Below are 20,721 nucleotides of genomic sequence, written 5' to 3' on the forward strand. Positions count from 1 at the left end.
GAAACTGTATTTGAAAGTGAAGGTGATTTTGTAGACATGTGTGAAAGACATGTTCTGAAATGCAAGTGTTGTTGTTTGGACAGCACATCGGTTACGTGTCAGATGTGTAGCCAAGCAGTAATTTGTCGCCATAGCTGCAAATATTAGCCGGTAATATGAAGTGTTGTCAGCTAAAGTCTGATGATGCAGACGACCGTAAGGACGAAGTTACAATAAGTACCGCTAGGCCGCGCCTATTTAGCTCAGTGGTAGAGCACTTGTCTAATAAAGCAGGGGTCGTAAGTTCCATCCTCACAGGAAAAAGATGAATTTTGGAAATCAGTTGCGCGTCGTGGCCGTATAGCAAACAGTACCTGTGATGACGAACAATTAGCGACAGGCGTTTTTTTAAGAATTACTCTCAGATGCGATTAAGGCGAATGGCGCAGATAAAGCATTTGCCAAAGCGGTACAGCATAAGGTGGGACGAGGCAGTCTGAATTACATTTTATAGATGTATTTCTCACATATCTCAGAGCCTCTCGCGATATTCGTCGTCGTCGTCGTCGTCGTCGTCGTCGTCGTCGTCGTCGTCGTCGTCGTCGCCGCCGCCGCCGCTTCTTCAGAAGTAGCAAATGGCAATCGTAGCAAATGCGGCGAGGGACGCCCTGCCTTCGATTCCGAATGCACAAAGTGTGTGGTCTTGTTTCTCAGTCTATATTTGGTCGGTCACGTCAGAGGTTGAATGTAACGAATGGGTGGGAAAGAGCAAGGGGCAGCGGCTGTGTAGAACGAAAACACAAATCCTCAGGGGTGTGAGCGTTTCGAGATGAGTCGTATACATGTAAATGTTGGTCGTCAGTGACCGTGTGGCCTAATGGATAAGGCGTCGGCCTTTGGCTCTGAAGATTACAGGTTCGAATGCTGTCACGCTTGTGTTTTTCCAGTTCTGAAAAAGAAACATAACGTTTTAATGTAGCAATTGAGCAGTACGAAACCGTCTGAATGTTGCTGTTGACCATATTTTGCTTGGAGATGCTCTTGAGCTTGAAACACACACAACAAGACCGGTGTTAACTAGCGAAATGGTCGGCAGAGTGCCGACACAGCGAGTTTTGACTATCACTTGCACATCTAAAACAACGTCGGAAAGTAACTCGTTCATTTACATTTTATAGATGTATTTCTCACATATCTCAGAGCCTCTCGCGATATTTGTCGTCGCCGCCGCCGCCGCCGCTTCTGCAGAAGTAGCAAATGGCAATCGTAGCAAATGCGGCGAGGGACGCCCTGCCTTCGATTCGGAATGCACAAAGTGTGTGGTCTTGTTTCTCAGTCTATATTTGGTCGGTCACGTCAGAGGTTGAATGTAACGAATGGGTGGGAAAGAGCAAGGGGCAGCGGCTGTGTAGAACGAAAACACAAATCCTCAGGGGTGTGAGCGTTTCGAGATGAGTCGTATACATGTAAATGTTGGTCGTCAGTGACCGTGTGGCCTAATGGATAAGGCGTCGGACTTTGGATCTGAAGATTACAGGTACGAATGCTGTCACGCTTGTGTTTTTCCAGTTCTGAAAAAGAAACATAACGTTTTAATGTAGCAATTGAGCAGTACGAAACCGTCTGAATGTTGCTGTTGAACATTGTTTGCTTGCAGATGCTCTTGAGCTTGAAACACACACAACAAGACCGGTGTTAACTATCGAAATGGTCGGCAGAGTGCCGACACAGCGAGTTTTGACTATCACTTGCACATCTAAAACAACGTCGGAAAGTAACTCGTTCGGCTTTTGAGTCACATAAAGTATGTGTGTGAATTTTGACGCCACTAGCTCTGCATGTTGTCATGCAATTTCTTTACCTCTCAGAAATAATTATGACATAAAAGTGAAGTACGTGACGAGTGTGACGTTAGGAAAACATTAGGCATCATGGAGAGATTCTGTATGGGACCACCCAACCCAAACGAGTACTGTGTGACGTGCTACCCGGGAGGTATTCACCGAGGTAGCCGGCTAGCTCAGTCGGTAGAGCGTCACACTCTTAATCCCAGGGTCGTGGGTTCGAGCCAGACGCTGTGGGAACGGAATTTTGTTCCGCTGCAGGTGTAAATTAACGTTTTTCTGATTAACGAGATTAAATGGAAATAGCAACTTTAAACTTTGCCTACGTCTCTGTCAGTCGCAAGGAAACTGTATTTGAAGGTGAAGGTGATTTTGTAGACATGTGTGAAAGACATGTTCTGAAATGCAAGTGTTGTTGTTTGGACAGCACATCGGTTACGTGTCAGATGTGTAGCCAAGCAGTAATTTGTCGCCATAGCTGCAAATATTAGCCGGTAATATGAAGTGTTGTCAGCTAAAGTCTGATGATGCAGACGACCGTAAGGACGAAGTACCCAAGAGTACCGCTAGGCCGCGCCTCTTTAGCTCAGTGGTAGAGCACTGGTCTAATAAACCAGGGGTCGTAAGTTCCATACTCACAGGAGAAAGATGAATTTTGGAAATCAGTTGCGCGTCGTGGCCGTATAGCAAACAGTACCTGTGATGACGAACAATTAGCGACAGGCGTTTTTTTAAGAATTACTCTCAGATGCGATTAAGGCGAATGGCGCAGATAAAGCATTTGCCAAAGCGGTACAGCATAAGGTGGGACGAGGCAGTCTGAATTACATTTTATAGATGTATTTCTCACATATCTCAGAGCCTCTCGCGATATTCGTCGTCGTCGTCGTCGTCGTCGCCGCCGCCGCCGCTTCTTCAGAAGTAGCAAATGGCAATCGTAGCAAATGCGGCGAGGGACGCCCTGCCTTCGATTCCGAATGCACAAAGTGTGTGGTCTTGTTTCTCAGTCTATATTTGGTCGGTCACGTCAGAGGTTGAATGTAACGAATGGGTGGTAAAGAGCAAGGGGCAGCGGCTGTGTAGAACGAAAACACAAATCCTCAGGGGTGTGAGCGTTTCGAGATGAGTCGTATACATGTAAATGTTGGTCGTCAGTGACTGTGTGGCCTAATGGATAAGGCGTCGGACTTCGGATCTGAAGATTACAGGTTCGAATGCTGTCACGCTTGTGTTTTTCCAGTTCTGAAAAAGAAACATAACGTTTTAATGTAGCAATTGAGCAGTACGAAACCGTCTGAATGTTGCTGTTGACCATATTTTGCTTGGAGATGCTCTTGAGCTTGAAACACACACAACAAGACCGGTGTTAACTAGCGAAATGGTCGGCAGAGTGCCGACACAGCGAGTTTTGACTATCACTTGCACATCTAAAACAACGTCGGAAAGTAACTCGTTCATTTACATTTTATAGATGTATTTCTCACATATCTCAGAGCCTCTCGCGATATTTGTCGTCGCCGCCGCCGCCGCCGCTTCTGCAGAAGTAGCAAATGGCAATCGTAGCAAATGCGGCGAGGGACGCCCTGCCTTCGATTCGGAATGCACAAAGTGTGTGGTCTTGTTTCTCAGTCTATATTTGGTCGGTCACGTCAGAGGTTGAATGTAACGAATGGGTGGGAAAGAGCAAGGGGCAGCGGCTGTGTAGAACGAAAACACAAATCCTCAGGGGTGTGAGCGTTTCGAGATGAGTCGTATACATGTAAACGTTGGTCGTCAGTGACCGTGTGGCCTAATGGATAAGGCGTCGGACTTCGGATCTGAAGATTACAGGTTCGAATGTTGTCACGCTTGTGTTTCTCCAGTTCTGAAAAAGAAACATAACGTTTTAATGTAGCAATTGAGCAGTACGAAACCGTCTGAATGTTGCTGTTGAACATTGTTTGCTTGCAGATGCTCTTGAGCTTGAAACACACACAACAAGACCGGTGTTAACTAGCGAAATGGTCGGCAGAGTGCCGACACAGCGAGTTTTGACTATCACTTGCACATCTAAAACAACGTCGGAAAGTAACTCGTTCGGCTTTTGAGTCACATAAAGTATGTGTGTGAATTTTGACGCCACTAGCTCTGCATGTTGTCATGCAATTTCTTTACCTCTCAGAAATAATTATGACATAAAAGTGAAGTACGTGACGAGTGTGACGTTAGGAAAACATTAGGCATCATGGAGAGATTCTGTATGGGACCACCCAACCCAAACGAGTACTGTGTGACGTGCTACCCGGGAGGTATTCACCGAGGTAGCCGGCTAGCTCAGTCGGTAGAGCGTCAGACTCTTAATCCCAGGGTCGTGGGTTCGAGCCAGACGCTGTGGGAACGGAATTTTGTTCCGCTGCAGGTGTAAATTAACGTTTTTCTGATTAACGAGATTAAATGGAAATAGCAACTTTAAACTTTGCCTACGTCTCTGTCAGTCGCAAGGAAACTGTATTTGAAGGTGAAGGTGATTTTGTAGACATGTGTGAAAGACATGTTCTGAAATGCAAGTGTTGTTGTTTGGACAGCACATCGGTTACGTGTCAGATGTGTAGCCAAGCAGTAATTTGTCGCCATAGCTGCAAATATTAGCCGGTAATATGAAGTGTTGTCAGCTAAAGTCTGATGATGCAGACGACCGTAAGGACGAAGTACCCAAGAGTACCGCTAGGCCGCGCCTCTTTAGCTCAGTGGTAGAGCACTGGTCTAATAAACCAGGGGTCGTAAGTTCCATACTCACAGGAGAAAGATGAATTTTGGAAATCAGTTGCGCGTCGTGGCCGTATAGCAAACAGTACCTGTGATGACGAACAATTAGCGACAGGCGTTTTTTTAAGAATTACTCTCAGATGCGATTAAGGCGAATGGCGCAGATAAAGCATTTGCCAAAGCGGTACAGCATAAGGTGGGACGAGGCAGTCTGAATTACATTTTATAGATGTATTTCTCACATATCTCAGAGCCTCTCGCGATATTCGTCGTCGTCGTCGTCGTCGTCGTCGTCGTCGCCGCCGCCGCTTCTTCAGAAGTAGCAAATGGCAATCGTAGCAAATGCGGCGAGGGACGCCCTGCCTTCGATTCCGAATGCACAAAGTGTGTGGTCTTGTTTCTCAGTCTATATTTGGTCGGTCACGTCAGAGGTTGAATGTAACGAATGGGTGGGAAAGAGCAAGGGGCAGCGGCTGTGTAGAACGAAAACACAAATCCTCAGGGGTGTGAGCGTTTCGAGATGACTCGTATACATGTAAATGTTGGTCGTCAGTGACCGTGTGGCCTAATGGATAAGGCGTCGGCCTTTGGATCTGAAGATTACAGGTTCGAATGCTGTCACGCTTGTGTTTTTCCAGTTCTGAAAAAGAAACATAACGTTTTAATGTAGCAATTGAGCAGTACGAAACCGTCTGAATGTTGCTGTTGACCATATTTTGCTTGGAGATGCTCTTGAGCTTGAAACACACACAACAAGACCGGTGTTAACTAGCGAAATGGTCGGCAGAGTGCCGACACAGCGAGTTTTGACTATCACTTGCACATCTAAAACAACGTCGGAAAGTAACTCGTTCATTTACATTTTATAGATGTATTTCTCACATATCTCAGAGCCTCTCGCGATATTTGTCGTCGCCGCCGCCGCCGCCGCTTCTGCAGAAGTAGCAAATGGCAATCGTAGCAAATGCGGCGAGGGCCGCCCTGCCTTCGATTCCGAATGCACAAAGTGTGTGGTCTTGTTTCTCAGTCTATATTTGGTCGGTCACGTCAGAGGTTGAATGTAACGAATGGGTGGGAAAGAGCAAGGGACAGTGGCTGTGTAGAACGAAAACACAAATCCTCAGGGGTGTGAGCGTTTCGAGATGAGTCGTATACATGTAAATGTTGGTCGTCAGTGACCGTGTGGCCTAATGGATAAGGCGTCGGACTTTGGATCTGAAGATTACAGGTACGAATGCTGTCACGCTTGTGTTTTTCCAGTTCTGAAAAAGAAACATAACGTTTTAATGTAGCAATTGAGCAGTACGAAACCGTCTGAATGTTGCTGTTGAACATTGTTTGCTTGCAGATGCTCTTGAGCTTGAAACACACACAACAAGACCGGTGTTAACTATCGAAATGGTCGGCAGAGTGCCGACACAGCGAGTTTTGACTATCACTTGCACATCTAAAACAACGTCGGAAAGTAACTCGTTCGGCTTTTGAGTCACATAAAGTATGTGTGTGAATTTTGACGCCACTAGCTCTGCATGTTGTCATGCAATTTCTTTACCTCTCAGAAATAATTATGACATAAAAGTGAAGTACGTGACGAGTGTGACGTTAGGAAAACATTAGGCATCATGGAGAGATTCTGTATGGGACCACCCAACCCAAACGAGTACTGTGTGACGTGCTACCCGGGAGGTATTCACCGAGGTAGCCGGCTAGCTCAGTCGGTAGAGCGTCAGACTCTTAATCCCAGGGTCGTGGGTTCGAGCCAGACGCTGTGGGAACGGAATTTTGTTCCGCTGCAGGTGTAAATTAACGTTTTTCTGATTAACGAGATTAAATGGAAATAGCAACTTTAAACTTTGCCTACGTCTCTGTCAGTCGCAAGGAAACTGTATTTGAAGGTGAAGGTGATTTTGTAGACATGTGTGAAAGACATGTTCTGAAATGCAAGTGTTGTTGTTTGGACAGCACATCGGTTACGTGTCAGATGTGTAGCCAAGCAGTAATTTGTCGCCATAGCTGCAAATATTAGCCGGTAATATGAAGTGTTGTCAGCTAAAGTCTGATGATGCAGACGACCGTAAGGACGAAGTACCCAAGAGTACCGCTAGGCCGCGCCTCTTTAGCTCAGTGGTAGAGCACTGGTCTAATAAACCAGGGGTCGTAAGTTCCATACTCACAGGAGAAAGATGAATTTTGGAAATCAGTTGCGCGTCGTGGCCGTATAGCAAACAGTACCTGTGATGACGAACAATTAGCGACAGGCGTTTTTTTAAGAATTACTCTCAGATGCGATTAAGGCGAATGGCGCAGATAAAGCATTTGCCAAAGCGGTACAGCATAAGGTGGGACGAGGCAGTCTGAATTACATTTTATAGATGTATTTCTCACATATCTCAGAGCCTCTCGCGATATTCGTCGTCGTCGTCGTCGTCGCCGCCGCCGCCGCTTCTTCAGAAGTAGCAAATGGCAATCGTAGCAAATGCGGCGAGGGACGCCCTGCCTTCGATTCCGAATGCACAAAGTGTGTGGTCTTGTTTCTCAGTCTATATTTGGTCGGTCACGTCAGAGGTTGAATGTAACGAATGGGTGGGAAAGAGCAAGGGGCAGCGGCTGTGTAGAACGAAAACACAAATCCTCAGGGGTGTGAGCGTTTCGAGATGAGTCGTATACATGTAAATGTTGGTCGTCAGTGACCGTGTGGCCTAATGGATAAGGCGTCGGACTTCGGATCTGAAGATTACAGGTTCGAATGCTGTCACGCTTGTGTTTTTCCAGTTCTGAAAAAGAAACATAACGTTTTAATGTAGCAATTGAGCAGTACGAAACCGTCTGAATGTTGCTGTTGACCATATTTTGCTTGGAGATGCTCTTGAGCTTGAAACACACACAACAAGACCGGTGTTAACTAGCGAAATGGTCGGCAGAGTGCCGACACAGCGAGTTTTGACTATCACTTGCACATCTAAAACAACGTCGGAAAGTAACTCGTTCATTTACATTTTATAGATGTATTTCTCACATATCTCAGAGCCTCTCGCGATATTTGTCGTCGCCGCCGCCGCCGCCGCTTCTGCAGAAGTAGCAAATGGCAATCGTAGCAAATGCGGCGAGGGACGCCCTGCCTTCGATTCGGAATGCACAAAGTGTGTGGTCTTGTTTCTCAGTCTATATTTGGTCGGTCACGTCAGAGGTTGAATGTAACGAATGGGTGGGAAAGAGCAAGGGGCAGCGGCTGTGTAGAACGAAAACACAAATCCTCAGGGGTGTGAGCGTTTCGAGATGAGTCGTATACATGTAAACGTTGGTCGTCAGTGACCGTGTGGCCTAATGGATAAGGCGTCGGACTTCGGATCTGAAGATTACAGGTTCGAATGTTGTCACGCTTGTGTTTCTCCAGTTCTGAAAAAGAAACATAACGTTTTAATGTAGCAATTGAGCAGTACGAAACCGTCTGAATGTTGCTGTTGAACATTGTTTGCTTGCAGATGCTCTTGAGCTTGAAACACACACAACAAGACCGGTGTTAACTAGCGAAATGGTCGGCAGAGTGCCGACACAGCGAGTTTTGACTATCACTTGCACATCTAAAACAACGTCGGAAAGTAACTCGTTCGGCTTTTGAGTCACATAAAGTATGTGTGTGAATTTTGACGCCACTAGCTCTGCATGTTGTCATGCAATTTCTTTACCTCTCAGAAATAATTATGACATAAAAGTGAAGTACGTGACGAGTGTGACGTTAGCAAAACATTAGGCATCATGGAGAGATTCTGTATGGGACCACCCAACCCAAACGAGTACTGTGTGACGTGCTACCCGGGAGGTATTCACCGAGGTAGCCGGCTAGCTCAGTCGGTAGAGCGTCAGACTCTTAATCCCAGGGTCGTGGGTTCGAGCCAGACGCTGTGGGAACGGAATTTTGTTCCGCTGCAGGTGTAAATTAACGTTTTTCTGATTAACGAGATTAAATGGAAATAGCAACTTTAAACTTTGCCTACGTCTCTGTCAGTCGCAAGGAAACTGTATTTGAAGGTGAAGGTGATTTTGTAGACATGTGTGAAAGACATGTTCTGAAATGCAAGTGTTGTTGTTTGGACAGCACATCGGTTACGTGTCAGATGTGTAGCCAAGCAGTAATTTGTCGCCATAGCTGCAAATATTAGCCGGTAATATGAAGTGTTGTCAGCTAAAGTCTGATGATGCAGACGACCGTAAGGACGAAGTACCCAAGAGTACCGCTAGGCCGCGCCTCTTTAGCTCAGTGGTAGAGCACTGGTCTAATAAACCAGGGGTCGTAAGTTCCATACTCACAGGAGAAAGATGAATTTTGGAAATCAGTTGCGCGTCGTGGCCGTATAGCAAACAGTACCTGTGATGACGAACAATTAGCGACAGGCGTTTTTTTAAGAATTACTCTCAGATGCGATTAAGGCGAATGGCGCAGATAAAGCATTTGCCAAAGCGGTACAGCATAAGGTGGGACGAGGCAGTCTGAATTACATTTTATAGATGTATTTCTCACATATCTCAGAGCCTCTCGCGATATTCGTCGTCGTCGTCGTCGTCGTCGTCGTCGTCGTCGCCGCCGCCGCTTCTTCAGAAGTAGCAAATGGCAATCGTAGCAAATGCGGCGAGGGACGCCCTGCCTTCGATTCCGAATGCACAAAGTGTGTGGTCTTGTTTCTCAGTCTATATTTGGTCGGTCACGTCAGAGGTTGAATGTAACGAATGGGTGGGAAAGAGCAAGGGGCAGCGGCTGTGTAGAACGAAAACACAAATCCTCAGGGGTGTGAGCGTTTCGAGATGACTCGTATACAGGTAAATGTTGGTCGTCAGTGACCGTGTGGCCTAATGGATAAGGCGTCGGACGTCGGATCTGAAGATTACAGGTTCGAATGCTGTCACGCTTGTGTTTTTCCAGTTCTGAAAAAGAAACATAACGTTTTAATGTAGCAATTGAGCAGTACGAAACCGTCTGAATGTTGCTGTTGACCATATTTTGCTTGGAGATGCTCTTGAGCTTGAAACACACACAACAAGACCGGTGTTAACTAGCGAAATGGTCGGCAGAGTGCCGACACAGCGAGTTTTGACTATCACTTGCACATCTAAAACAACGTCGGAAAGTAACTCGTTCATTTACATTTTATAGATGTATTTCTCACATATCTCAGAGCCTCTCGCGATATTTGTCGTCGCCGCCGCCGCCGCCGCCGCTTCTGCAGAAGTAGCAAATGGCAATCGTAGCAAATGCGGCGAGGGACGCCCTGCCTTCGATTCCGAATGCACAAAGTGTGTGGTCTTGTTTCTCAGTCTATATTTGGTCGGTCACGTCAGAGGTTGAATGTAACGAATGGGTGGGAAAGAGCAAGGGGCAGCGGCTGTGTAGAACGAAAACACAAATCCTCAGGGGTGTGAGCGTTTCGAGATGAGTCGTATACATGTAAATGTTGGTCGTCAGTGACCGTGTGGCCTAATGGATAAGGCGTCGGACGTCGGATCTGAAGATTACAGGTTCGAATGCTGTCACGCTTGTGTTTTTCCAGTTCTGAAAAAGAAACATAACGTTTTAATGTAGCAATTGAGCAGTACGAAACCGTCTGAATGTTGCTGTTGAACATTGTTTGCTTGCAGATGCTCTTGAGCTTGAAACACACACAACAAGACCGGTGTTAACTATCGAAATGGTCGGCAGAGTGCCGACACAGCGAGTTTTGACTATCACTTGCACATCTAAAACAACGTCGGAAAGTAACTCGTTCGGCTTTTGAGTCACATAAAGTATGTGTGTGAATTTTGACGCCACTAGCTCTGCATGTTGTCATGCAATTTCTTTACCTCTCAGAAATAATTATGACATAAAAGTGAAGTACGTGACGAGTGTGACGTTAGGAAAACATTAGGCATCATGGAGAGATTCTGTATGGGACCACCCAACCCAAACGAGTACTGTGTGACGTGCTACCCGGGAGGTATTCACCGAGGTAGTCGGCTAGCTCAGTCGGTAGAGCGTCAGACTCTTAATCCCAGGGTCGTGGGTTCGAGCCAGACGCTGGGCGGAACGGAATTTTGTTCTGCTGCAGGTGTAAATTACCGTTTTTCTGATTAACGAGATTTAATGGAAATAGCAACTTTAAACTTTGCCTACGTCTCTGTCAGTCGCAAGGAAGCTGTATTTGAAGGTGAAGGTGATTTTGTAGACATGTGTGAAAGACATGTTCTGAAATGCAAGTGTTGTTGTTTGGACAGCACATCGGTTACGTGTCAGATGTGTAGCCAAGCAGTAATTTGTCGCCATAGCTGCAAATATTAGCCGGTAATATGAAGTGTTGTCAGCTAAAGTCTGATGATGCAGACGACCGTAAGGACGAAGTACCCAAGAGTACCGCTAGGCCGCGCCTCTTTAGCTCAGTGGTAGAGCACTGGTCTAATAAACCAGGGGTCGTAAGTTCCATACTCACAGGAGAAAGATGAATTTTGGAAATCAGTTGCGCGTCGTGGCCGTATAGCAAACAGTACCTGTGATGACGAACAATTAGCGACAGGCGTTTTTTTAAGAATTACTCTCAGATGCGATTGAGGCGAATGGCGCAGATAAAGCATTTGCCAAAGCGGTACAGCATAAGGTGGGACGAGGCAGTCTGAATTACATTTTATAGATGTATTTCTCACATATCTCAGAGCCTCTCGCGATATTCGTCGTCGTCGTCGTCGTCGTCGTCGTCGTCGCCGCAGCCGCTTCTTCAGAAGTAGCAAATGGCAATCGTAGCAAATGCGGCGAGGGACGCCCTGCCTTCGATTCCGAATGCACAAAGTGTGTGGTCTTGTTTCTCAGTCTATATTTGGTCGGTCACGTCAGAGGTTGAATGTAACGAATGGGTGGGAAAGAGCAAGGGGCAGCGGCTGTGTAGAACGAAAACACAAATCCTCAGGGGTGTGAGCGTTTCGAGATGAGTCGTATACAGGTAAATGTTGGTCGTCAGTGACCGTGTGGCCTAATGGATAAGGCGTCGGACGTCGGATCTGAAGATTACAGGTTCGAATGCTGTCACGCTTGTGTTTTTCCAGTTCTGAAAAAGAAACATAACGTTTTAATGTAGCAATTGAGCAGTACAAAACCGTCTGAATGTTGCTGTTGACCATATTTTGCTTGGAGATGCTCTTGAGCTTGAAACACACACAACAAGACCGGTGTTAACTAGCGAAATGGTCGGCAGAGTGCCGACACAGCGAGTTTCGACTATCACTTGCACATCAAAAACAACGTCGGAAAGTAACTCGTTCATTTACATTTTATAGATGTATTTCTCACATATCTCAGAGCCTCTCGCGATATTTGTCGTCGCCGCCGCCGCCGCCGCTTCTGCAGAAGTAGCAAATGGCAATCGTAGCAAATGCGGCGAGGGACGCCCTGCCTTCGATTCCGAATGCACAAAGTGTGTGGTCTTGTTTCTCAGTCTATATTTGGTCGGTCACGTCAGAGGTTGAATGTAACGAATGGGTGGGAAAGAGCAAGGGGCAGCGGCTGTGTAGAACGAAAACACAAATCCTCAGGGGTGTGAGCGTTTCGAGATGAGTCGTATACATGTAAATGTTGGTCGTCAGTGACCGTGTGGCCTAATGGATAAGGCGTCGGACTTTGGATCTGAAGATTACGGGTTCGAATGCTGTCACGCTTGTGTTTTTCCAGTTCTGAAAAAGAAACATAACGTTTTAATGTAGCAATTGAGCAGTACGAAACCGTCTGAATGTTGCTGTTGAACATTGTTTGCTTGCAGATGCTCTTGAGCTTGAAACACACACAACAAGACCGGTGTTAACTATCGAAATGGTCGGCAGAGTGCCGACACAGCGAGTTTTGACTATCACTTGCACATCTAAAACAACGTCGGAAAGTAACTCGTTCGGCTTTTGAGTCACATAAAGTATGTGTGTGAATTTTGACGCCACTAGCTCTGCATGTTGTCATGCAATTTCTTTACCTCTCAGAAATAATTATGACATAAAAGTGAAGTACGTGACGAGTGTGACGTTAGGAAAACATTAGGCATCATGGAGAGATTCTGTATGGGACCACCCAACCCAAACGAGTACTGTGTGACGTGCTACCCGGGAGGTATTCACCGAGGTAGCCGGCTAGCTCAGTCGGTAGAGCGTCAGACTCTTAATCCCAGGGTCGTGGGTTCGAGCCAGACGCTGTGGGAACGGAATTTTGTTCCGCTGCAGGTGTAAATTAACGTTTTTCTGATTAACGAGATTTAATGGAAATAGCAACTTTAAACTTTGCCTACGTCTCTGTCAGTCGCAAGGAAACTGTATTTGAAGGTGAAGGTGATTTTGTAGACATGTGTGAAAGACATGTTCTGAAATGCAAGTGTTGTTGTTTGGACAGCACATCGGTTACGTGTCAGATGTGTAGCCAAGCAGTAATTTGTCGCCATAGCTGCAAATATTAGCCGGTAATATGAAGTGTTGTCAGCTAAAGTCTGATGATGCAGACGACCGTAAGGACGAAGTACCCAAGAGTACCGCTAGGCCGCGCCTCTTTAGCTCAGTGGTAGAGCACTGGTCTAATAAACCAGGGGTCGTAAGTTCCATACTCACAGGAGAAAGAAGAATTTTGGAAATCAGTTGCGCGTCGTGGCCGTATAGCAAACAGTACCTGTGATGACGAACAATTAGCGACAGGCGTTTTTTTAAGAATTACTCTCAGATGCGATTAAGGCGAATGGCGCAGATAAAGCATTTGCCAAAGCGGTACAGCATAAGGTGGGACGAGGCAGTCTGAATTACATTTTATAGATGTATTTCTCACATATCTCAGAGCCTCTCGCGATATTCGTCGTCGTCGTCGTCGTCGTCGTCGTCGTCGCCGCCGCTTCTTCAGAAGTAGCAAATGGCAATCGTAGCAAATGCGGCGAGGGACGCCCTGCCTTCGATTCCGAATGCACAAAGTGTGTGGTCTTGTTTCTCAGTCTATATTTGGTCGGTCACGTCAGAGGTTGAATGTAACGAATGGGTGGGAAAGAGCAAGGGGCAGCGGCTGTGTAGAACGAAAACACAAATCCTCAGGGGTGTGAGCGTTTCGAGATGAGTCGTATACAGGTAAATGTAGGTCGTCAGTGACCGTGTGGCCTAATGGATAAGGCGTCGGACGTCGGATCTGAAGATTACAGGTTCGAATGCTGTCACGCTTGTGTTTTTCCAGTTCTGAAAAAGAAACATAACGTTTTAATGTAGCAATTGAGCAGTACGAAACCGTCTGAATGTTGCTGTTGACCATATTTTGCTTGGAGATGCTCTTGAGCTTGAAACACACACAACAAGACCGGTGTTAACTAGCGAAATGGTCGGCAGAGTGCCGACACAGCGAGTTTTGACTATCACTTGCACATCTAAAACAACGTCGGAAAGTAACTCGTTCATTTACATTTTATAGATGTATTTCTCACATATCTCAGAGCCTCTCGCGATATTTGTCGTCGCCGCCGCCGCCGCCGCTTCTGCAGAAGTAGCAAATGGCAATCGTAGCAAATGCGGCGAGGGACGCCCTGCCTTCGATTCCGAATGCACAAAGTGTGTGGTCTTGTTTCTCAGTCTATATTTGGTCGGTCACGTCAGAGGTTGAATGTAACGAATGGGTGGGAAAGAGCAAGGGGCAGCGGCTGTGTAGAACGAAAACACAAATCCTCAGGGGTGTGAGCGTTTCGAGATGAGTCGTATACAGGTAAATGTTGGTCGTCAGTGACCGTGTGGCCTAATGGATAAGGCGTCGGACGTCGGATCTGAAGATTACAGGTTCGAATGCTGTCACGCTTGTGTTTTTCCAGTTCTGAAAAAGAAACATAACGTTTTAATGTAGCAATTGAGCAGTACGAAACCGTCTGAATGTTGCTGTTGACCATATTTTGCTTGGAGATGCTCTTGAGCTTGAAACACACACAACAAGACCGGTGTTAACTAGCGAAATGGTCGGCAGAGTGCCGACACAGCGAGTTTCGACTATCACTTGCACATCAAAAACAACGTCGGAAAGTAACTCGTTCATTTACATTTTATAGATGTATTTCTCACATATCTCAGAGCCTCTCGCGATATTTGTCGTCGCCGCCGCCGCCGCCGCTTCTGCAGAAGTAGCAAATGGCAATCGTAGCAAATGCGGCGAGGGACGCCCTGCCTTCGATTCCGAATGCACAAAGTGTGTGGTCTTGTTTCTCAGTCTATATTTGGTCGGTCACGTCAGAGGTTGAATGTAACGAATGGGTGGGAAAGAGCAAGGGGCAGCGGCTGTGTAGAACGAAAACACAAATCCTCAGGGGTGTGAGCGTTTCGAGATGAGTCGTATACATGTAAATGTTGGTCGTCAGTGACCGTGTGGCCTAATGGATAAGGCGTCGGACTTTGGATCTGAAGATTACAGGTTCGAATGCTGTCACGCTTGTGTTTTTCCAGTTCTGAAAAAGAAACATAACGTTTTAATGTAGCAATTGAGCAGTACGAAACCGTCTGAATGTTGCTGTTGAACATTGTTTGCTTGCAGATGCTCTTGAGCTTGAAACACACACAACAAGACCGGTGTTAACTATCGAAATGGTCGGCAGAGTGCCGACACAGCGAGTTTTGACTATCACTTGCACATCTAAAACAACGTCGGAAAGTAACTCGTTCGGCTTTTGAGTCACATAAAGTATGTGTGTGAATTTTGACGCCACTAGCTCTGCATGTTGTCATGCAATTTCTTTACCTCTCAGAAATAATTATGACATAAAAGTGAAGTACGTGACGAGTGTGACGTTAGGAAAACATTAGGCATCATGGAGAGATTCTGTATGGGACCACCCAACCCAAACGAGTACTGTGTGACGTGCTACCCGGGAGGTATTCACCGAGGTAGCCGGCTAGCTCAGTCGGTAGAGCGTCAGACTCTTAATCCCAGGGTCGTGGGTTCGAGCCAGACGCTGTGGGAACGGAATTTTGTTCCGCTGCAGGTGTAAATTAACGTTTTTCTGATTAACGAGATTTAATGGAAATAGCAACTTTAAACTTTGCCTACGTCTCTGTCAGTCGCAAGGAAACTGTATTTGAAGGTGAAGGTGATTTTGTAGACATGTGTGAAAGACATGTTCTGAAATGCAAGTGTTGTTGTTTGGACAGCACATCGGTTACGTGTCAGATGTGTAGCCAAGCAGTAATTTGTCGCCATAGCTGCAAATATTAGCCGGTAATATGAAGTGTTGTCAGCTAAAGTCTGATGATGCAGACGACCGTAAGGACGAAGTACCCAAGAGTACCGCTAGGCCGCGCCTCTTTAGCTCAGTGGTAGAGCACTGGTCTAATAAACCAGGGGTCGTAAGTTCCATACTCACAGGAGAAAGATGAATTTTGGAAATCAGTTGCGCGTCGTGGCCGTATAGCAAACAGTACCTGTGATGACGAACAATTAGCGACAGGCGTTTTTTTAAGAATTACTCTCAGATGCGATTAAGGCGAATGGCGCAGATAAAGCATTTGCCAAAGCGGTACAGCATAAGGTGGGACGAGGCAGTCTGAATTACATTTTATAGATGTATTTCTCACATATCTCAGAGCCTCTCGCGATATTCGTCGTCGTCGTCGTCGTCGTCGTCGTCGTCGTCGTCGTCGCCGCCGCTTCTTCAGAAGTAGCAAATGGCAATCGTAGCAAATGCGGCGAGGGACGCCCTGCCTTCGATTCCGAATGCACAAAGTGTGTGGTCTTGTTTCTCAGTCTATATTTGGTCGGTCACGTCAGAGGTTGAATGTAACGAATGGGTGGGAAAGAGCAAGGGGCAGCGGCTGTGTAGAACGAAAACACAAATCCTCAGGGGTGTGAGCGTTTCGAGATGAGTCGTATACAGGTAAATGTAGGTCGTCAGTGACCGTGTGGCCTAATGGATAAGGCGTCGGACGTCGGATCTGAAGATTACAGGTTCGAATGCTGTCACGCTTGTGTTTTTCCAGTTCTGAAAAAGAAACATAACGTTTTAATGTAGCAATTGAGCAGTACGAAACCGTCTGAATGTTGCTGTTGACCATATTTTGCTTGGAGATGCTCTTGAGCTTGAAACACACACAACAAGACCGGTGTTAACTAGCGAAATGGTCGGCAGAGTGCCGACACAGCGAGTTTTGACTATCACTTGCACATCTAAAACAACGTCGGAAAGTAACTCGTTCATTTACATTTTATAGATGTATTTCTCACATATCTCAGAGCCTCTCGCGATATTTGTCGTCGCCGCCGCCGCCGCCGCTTCTGCAGAAGTAGCAAATGGCAATCGTAGCAAATGCGGCGAGGGACGCCCTGCCTTCGATTCCGAATGCACAAAGTGTGTGGTCTTGTTTCTCAGTCTATATTTGGTCGGTCACGTCAGAGGTTGAATGTAACGAATGGGTGGGAAAGAGCAAGGGGCAGCGGCTGTGTAGAACGAAAACACAAATCCTCAGGGGTGTGAGCGTTTCGAGATGAGTCGTATACATGTAAATGTTGGTCGTCAGTGACCGTGTGGCCTAATGGATAAGGCGTCGGACGTCGGATCTGAAGATTACAGGTTCGAATGCTGTCACGCTTGTGTTTTTCCAGTTCTGAAAAAGAAACATAACGTTTTAATGTAGCAATTGAGCAGTACGAAACCGTCTGAATGTTGCTGTTGAACATTGTTTGCTTGCAGATGCTCTTGAGCTTGAAACACACACAACAAGACCGGTGTTAACTATCGAAATGGTCGGCAGAGTGCCGACACAGCGAGTTTTGACTATCACTTGCACATCTAAAACAACGTCGGAAAGTAACTCGTTCGGCTTTTGAGTCACATAAAGTATGTGTGTGAATTTTGACGCCACTAGCTCTGCATGTTGTCATGCAATTTCTTTACCTCTCAGAAATAATTATGACATAAAAGTGAAGTACGTGACGAGTGTGACGTTAGGAAAACATTAGGCATCATGGAGAGATTCTGTATGGGACCACCCAACCCAAACGAGTACTGTGTGACGTGCTACCCGGGAGGTATTCACCGAGGTAGTCGGCTAGCTCAGTCGGTAGAGCGTCAGACTCTTAATCCCAGGGTCGTGGGTTCGAGCCAGACGCTGGGCGGAACGGAATTTTGTTCTGCTGCAGGTGTAAATTACCGTTTTTCTGATTAACGAGATTTAATGGAAATAGCAACTTTAAACTTTGCCTACGTCTCTGTCAGTCGCAAGGAAGCTGTATTTGAAGGTGAAGGTGATTTTGTAGACATGTGTGAAAGACATGTTCTGAAATGCAAGTGTTGTTGTTTGGACAGCACATCGGTTACGTGTCAGATGTGTAGCCAAGCAGTAATTTGTCGCCATAGCTGCAAATATTAGCCGGTAATATGAAGTGTTGTCAGCTAAAGTCTGATGATGCAGACGACCGTAAGGACGAAGTACCCAAGAGTACCGCTAGGCCGCGCCTCTTTAGCTCAGTGGTAGAGCACTGGTCTAATAAACCAGGGGTCGTAAGTTCCATACTCACAGGAGAAAGATGAATTTTGGAAATCAGTTGCGCGTCGTGGCCGTATAGCAAACAGTACCTGTGATGACGAACAATTAGCGACAGGCGTTTTTTTAAGAATTACTCTCAGATGCGATTGAGGCGAATGGCGCAGATAAAGCATTTGCCAAAGCGGTACAGCATAAGGTGGGACGAGGCAGTCTGAATTACATTTTATAGATGTATTTCTCACATATCTCAGAGCCTCTCGCGATATTCGTCGTCGTCGTCGTCGTCGTCGTCGTCGTCGCCGCAGCCGCTTCTTCAGAAGTAGCAAATGGCAATCGTAGCAAATGCGGCGAGGGACGCCCTGCCTTCGATTCCGAATGCACAAAGTGTGTGGTCTTGTTTCTCAGTCTATATTTGGTCGGTCACGTCAGAGGTTGAATGTAACGAATGGGTGGGAAAGAGCAAGGGGCAGCGGCTGTGTAGAACGAAAACACAAATCCTCAGGGGTGTGAGCGTTTCGAGATGAGTCGTATACAGGTAAATGTTGGTCGTCAGTGACCGTGTGGCCTAATGGATAAGGCGTCGGACGTAGGATCTGAAGATTACAGGTTCGAATGCTGTCACGCTTGTGTTTTTCCAGTTCTGAAAAAGAAACATAACGTTTTAATGTAGCAATTGAGCAGTACGAAACCGTCTGAATGTTGCTGTTGACCATATTTTGCTTGGAGATGCTCTTGAGCTTGAAACACACACAACAAGACCGGTGTTAACTAGCGAAATGGTCGGCAGAGTGCCGACACAGCGAGTTTCGACTATCACTTGCACATCAAAAACAACGTCGGAAAGTAACTCGTTCATTTACATTTTATAGATGTATTTCTCACATATCTCAGAGCTTCTCGCGATATTTGTCGTCGCCGCCGCCGCCGCCGCTTCTGCAGAAGTAGCAAATGGCAATCGTAGCAAATGCGGCGAGGGACGCCCTGCCTTCGATTCCGAATGCACAAAGTGTGTGGTCTTGTTTCTCAGTCTATATTTGGTCGGTCACGTCAGAGGTTGAATGTAACGAATGGGTGGGAAAGAGCAAGGGGCAGCGGCTGTGTAGAACGAAAACACAAATCCTCAGGGGTGTGAGCGTTTCGAGATGAGTCGTATACATGTAAATGTTGGTCGTCAGTGACCGTGTGGCCTAATGGATAAGGCGTCGGACTTTGGATCTGAAGATTACAGGTTCGAATGCTGTCACGCTTGTGTTTTTCCAGTTCTGAAAAAGAAACATAACGTTTTAATGTAGCAATTGAGCAGTACGAAACCGTCTGAATGTTGCTGTTGAACATTGTTTGCTTGCAGATGCTCTTGAGCTTGAAACACACACAACAAGACCGGTGTTAACTATCGAAATGGTCGGCAGAGTGCCGACACAGCGAGTTTTGACTATCACTTGCACATCTAAAACAACGTCGGAAAGTAACTCGTTCGGCTTTTGAGTCACATAAAGTATGTGTGTGAATTTTGACGCCACTAGCTCTGCATGTTGTCATGCAATTTCTTTACCTCTCAGAAATAATTATGACATAAAAGTGAAGTACGTGACGAGTGTGACGTTAGGAAAACATTAGGCATCATGGAGAGATTCTGTATGGGACCACCCAACCCAAACGAGTACTGTGTGACGTGCTACCCGGGAGGTATTCACCGAGGTAGCCGGCTAGCTCAGTCGGTAGAGCGTCAGACTCTTAATCCCAGGGTCGTGGGTTCGAGCCAGACGCTGTGGGAACGGAATTTTGTTCCGCTGCAGGTGTAAATTAACGTTTTTCTGATTAACGAGATTTAATGGAAATAGCAACTTTAAACTTTGCCTACGTCTCTGTCAGTCGCAAGGAAACTGTATTTGAAGGTGAAGGTGATTTTGTAGACATGTGTGAAAGACATGTTCTGAAATGCAAGTGTTGTTGTTTGGACAGCACATCGGTTACGTGTCAGATGTGTAGCCAAGCAGTAATTTGTCGCCATAGCTGCAAATATTAGCCGGTAATATGAAGTGTTGTCAGCTAAAGTCTGATGATGCAGACGACCGTAAGGACGAAGTACCCAAGAGTACCGCTAGGCCGCGCCTCTTTAGCTCAGTGGTAGAGCACTGGTCTAATAAACCAGGGGTCGTAAGTTCCATACTCACAGGAGAAAGATGAATTTTGGAAATCAGTTGCGCGTCGTGGCCGTATAGCAAACAGTACCTGTGATGACGAACAATTAGCGACAGGCGTTTTTTTAAGAATTACTCTCAGATGCGATTAAGGCGAATGGCGCAGATAAAGCATTTGCCAAAGCGGTACAGCATAAGGTGGGACGAGGCAGTCTGAATTACATTTTATAGATGTATTTCTCACATATCTCAGAGCCTCTCGCGATATTCGTCGTCGTCGTCGTCGTCGTCGTCGTCGTCGTCGTCGTCGCCGCCGCTTCTTCAGAAGTAGCAAATGGCAATCGTAGCAAATGCGGCGAGGGACGCCCTGCCTTCGATTCCGAATGCACAAAGTGTGTGGTCTTGTTTCTCAGTCTATATTTGGTCGGTCACGTCAGAGGTTGAATGTAACGAATGGGTGGGAAAGAGCAAGGGGCAGCGGCTGTGTAGAACGAAAACACAAATCCTCAGGGGTGTGAGCGTTTCGAGAT

This window comes from Schistocerca gregaria, unplaced genomic scaffold (assembly GCF_023897955.1).
Source record: "Schistocerca gregaria isolate iqSchGreg1 unplaced genomic scaffold, iqSchGreg1.2 ptg000169l, whole genome shotgun sequence".
Lineage (NCBI taxonomy): Eukaryota > Metazoa > Arthropoda > Insecta > Orthoptera > Acrididae > Schistocerca > Schistocerca gregaria.